We start from the raw sequence: 4,556 nt of genomic DNA on the forward strand, positions 1-4,556 counted from the left end.
TTTTCGAGAAAAACGGACTTTTGTGTTTTCACTCAAAATATCGGTTTTTGGTAGGAAATATAAGTGATCACAGAATTCGCTTGTTTTTGCTGTATCTCTTATAGTTTTCGAGAAAAACGGACTTTTGTGTTTTCACTCAAAATATCGGTTTTTGGTAGGAAATATTAGTGATCACAGATTACGCTTGTTTTTGCTGTATCTCTTATAGTTTTCGAGAAAAACGGATCTTTGTGTTTTCACTCAAAATCTTGGCTTTTGGTAGGAAATATAAGTGATCACACAATTCGCTTGTTTTTGCTGTATCTCTTATAGTTTTCGAGAAAAACGGACTTTTGTGTTTTCTTTCAAAATATCGGTTTTTGGTAGGAAATATAAGTGATCACAAATTACGCTTGTTTTTCGAGAAAAACGGACTTTTATGTTTTCACTCAAAATATCGGTTTTTGGTAGGAAATATAAGTGATCACAAATTACGCTTGTTTTTGCTCTATCTCTTATAGTTTTCGAGAAAAACGGACCTTTGTCTTATAGTTTTCGAGAAAAACGGACTTTTGTGTTTTCACTCAAAATATCGGTTTTTGGTAGGAAATATAAGTGATCACAGATTACGCTTGTTTTTGCTGTATCTCATATAGTTTTCGAGAAAAACGGACTTTTGTGTTTTCTTTCAAAATATCGGTTTTTGGTAGGAAATATAAGTGATCACAAATTACGCTTGTTTTTGCTTTATCTCTTATAGTTTTCGAGATAAACGGACTTTTATGTTTTCACTCGAAATATCGGTTTTTGGTAGGAAATATGAATGATCACAGAATTCGCTTGTTTTTGCTGTAGCTCTTATAGTTTTCGAGAAAAACGGACTTTTATGTTTTCACTCAAAATATCGGTTTTTGGTAGGAAATTACGCTTGTTTTTGCTGTATCTCTTATAGTTTTCGAGAAAAACGGACTTTTATGTTTTCACTCAAATATCGGTTTTTGGTAGGAAATATAAGTGATCACAGATTACGCTTGTTTTTGCTGTATCTCTTATAGTTTTCGAGAAAAACGGACCTTTGTGTTTTCACTCAAAATATTGGTTTTTGGTAGGAAATATAAGTGATCACAGAATTCGCTTGTTTTTGCTGTATCTCTTATAGTTTTCGAGAAAAACGGACTTTTGTGTTTTCTTTCAAAATATCGGTTTTTGGTAGGAAATATAAGTGATCACAAGAAAAAAGGACTTTTGTGTTTTTACTCAAAATATTGGTTTTTGGTAGGAAATATAAGTGATCACAGAATTCGCTTGTTTTTGCTGTATCTCTTATAGTTTTCGAGAAAAACGGACTTTTGTGTTTTCTTTCAAAATATCGGTTTTTGGTAGGAAATATAAGTGATCACAAATTACGCTTGTTTTTGCTGTATCTCTAATAGTTTTCGAGAAAAACGGACTTTTGTGTTTTCACTCAAAATATCGGTTTTTGTAGGAAATATAAGTGATTACAGATTACGCTTGTTTTTGCTGTATCTCTTATAGTTTTCAAGAAAAACGGACCTTTGTGTTTTCACTCAAAATATCGGTTTTTGGTTGGAAATATAAGTGATCACAGAATTCGCTTGTTTTTGCTGTATCTCTTATAGTTTTCGAGAAAAACGGACTTTTGTGTTTTCACTCAAAATATCGGTTTTTGGTAGGAAATATAAGTGATCACAGAATTCGCTTGTTTTTGCTGTATCTCTTATAGTTTTCGAGAAAAACGGACACTCAAAATATCGGTTTTTGGTAGGAAATATGAATGATCACAGAATTCGCTTGTTTTTGCTGTAGCTCTTATAGTTTTCGAGAAAAACGGACTTTTATGTTTTCACTCAAAATATCAGTTTTTTGTAGTAAATATAAGTGATCACAGAATTTGCTTGTTTTTGCTGTATCTCTTATAGTTTTCGAGAAAAACGGACTTTTGTGTTTTCACTCAAAATATCGGTTTTTGGTAGGAAATATAAGTGATCACAGATTACGCTTGTTTTTGCTGTATCTCTTATAGTTTTCGAGAAAAGCGGACCTTTGTGTTTTCACTCTAAATATTGGTTTTTGGTAGGAAATATAAGTGATCACAGAATTCGCTTGTTTTTGCTGTATCTCTTATAGTTTTCGAGAAAAACGGAGTTTTGTGTTTTCACTCAAAATATCGGTTTTTGGTAGGAAATATAAGTGATCACAAATTACGCTTGTTTTTGCTGTATCTCTTATAGTTTTCGAGAAAAACGGACTTTTGTGTTTTCACTCAAAATATCGGTTTTTGGTAGGAAATATAAAAGATCACAGAATTCGCTTGTTTTTGCTGTATCTCTTATAGTTTTCGAGAAAAACGGATTTTGTGTTTTCACTCAAAATATCGGTTTTTGGTAATAAATATAAGTGATGACTTTTGTGTTTTCACTCAAAATATCGGTTTTTGGTTGGAAATATAAGTGATCACAGATTACGTTTGTTTTTGCTGTTTCTCTTATAGTTTTCGAGTAAAACGGACTTTTGTGTTTTCACTCAAAATATAGGTTTTTGGTTGGAAATATAAGTGATCACAGAATTCGCTTGTTTTTGCTGTATCTCTTATAGTTTTCGAGAAAAACGGACTTTTGTGTTTTCACTCAAAATATCGGTTTTTGGTAGGAAATATAAGTGATCACAGATTACGCTTGTTTTTGCTGTATATCTTATAGTTTTCGAGAAAAACGGACCTTTGTGTTTTCACTCAAAATATTGGTTTTTGGTAGGAAATATAAGTGATCACAGAATTCGCCTGTTTTTGCTGTATCTCTTATAGTTTTCGAGAAAAACGGACTTTTGTGTTTTCACTCAAAATATCGGTTTTTGGTAGGAAATATAAGTGATCACAGAGTTCGCTTGTTTTTGCTCGCTTGTTTTTGCACAAAATATATTTTTTTGGTAGGAAATATAAGTGATCACAGATTACGCTTGTTTTTGCTGTATCTCTTATAGTTTTCGAGAAAAACGGACCATTGTGTTTTCAATCAAAATATCGGTTTTTTGTTGGAAATATAAGTGATCACAGATTACGCTTGTTTTTGCTGTATCTCTTATAGTTTTCGAGAAAAACGGACTTTTATGTTTCCACTCAAAATATCGGTTTTTGGTAGGAAATATAAGTGATCACAGAGTTCGCTTGTTTTTGCTGTATCTCTTATAGTTTTCGAGATAAAAGGACTTTTGTGTTCTCACTCCAAATATCGATTTTTGGTAGGAAATATAAGTGATCACAAATTAGGCTTGTTTTTGCTGTATCTCTTATAGTTTTCGAGAAAAACGGACTTTTGTGTTTTCACTCAAAATATCGGTTTTTGGTAGGAAATATAAGTGATCACAGAATTCGCTTTTTTTTGCTGTATCTCTTATAGTTTTCGAGAAAAACGTAACTTTATGTTTTCACTCAAAATATCGGTTTTTGGTAGGAAATATAAGTGATCACAGAATTCGCATGTTTTTGCTGTATCTCTTATAGTTTTCGAGTAAAGCGGACTTTTATGTTTTCACTCAAAATATCGGTTTTTGGTAGGAAATATAAGTGATCACAGAATTCGCTTGTTTTTGCTATATCTCTTATAGTTTTCGAGAAAGACGGACTTTGGTGTTTTCACTCAAAATATCGGTTTTTGGTAGGAAATATAAGTGATCACAAATTACGCTTGTTTTTGCTGTATCTCTTATAGTTTTCGAGAAAAACGGACTTTTGTGTTTTCACTCAGAATATCGGTTTTTTGTTGGAAATATAAGTGATCACAGATTACGCTTTTTTTGCTGTATCTCTTATAGTTTTCGAGAAAAACGGACTTTTGTGTTTTCACTCAAAATATAGGTTTTTGGTAGGAAATATAAGTGATCACAGATTACGCTTGTTTTTGCTGTATATCTTATAGTTTTCGAGAAAAACGGACTTTTATGTTTTCTTTCAAAATATCGGTTTTTGGTAGGAAATATAAGTGATCACAGAATTCGCTTGTTTTTGCTGTATCTCTTATAGTTTTCGAGTAAAACGGACTTTTATGTTTTCAATCAAAATATCGGTTTTTGGTAGGAAATATAAGTGATCACAGAATTCGCTTGTTTTTGCTGTATCTCTTATAGTTTTCGAGAAAAACGGACTTTTATGTTTTCACTCAAAATATCAGTTTTTTGTAGGAAATATAAGTGATCACAGAATTCGCTTGTTTTTGCTGTATCTCTTATAGTTTTCGAGAAAGACGGACTTTTGTGTTTTCACTCAAAATATCGGTTTTTGGTAGGAAATATAAGTGATCACAGAGTTCGCTTGTTTTTGCTGTATCTCTTATAGTTTTCGAGATAAAAGAACTTTTGTGTTTTCACTCAAAATATCGGTTTTTGGTAGGAAATATAAGTGATCACAGAATTCGCTTGTTTTTGCTGTATCTCTTATAGTTTTCGAGATAAAAGAACTTTTGTGTTTTCACTCAAAATATCGGTTTTTGGTAGGAAATATAAGTGATCACAAATTACGCTTGTTTTTGCTGTATCTCTTATAGTTTTCGAGAAAAACGGAC

Source organism: Lucilia cuprina, chromosome 3 (assembly GCF_022045245.1).
Source record: "Lucilia cuprina isolate Lc7/37 chromosome 3, ASM2204524v1, whole genome shotgun sequence".
Classification (NCBI taxonomy): domain Eukaryota; kingdom Metazoa; phylum Arthropoda; class Insecta; order Diptera; family Calliphoridae; genus Lucilia; species Lucilia cuprina.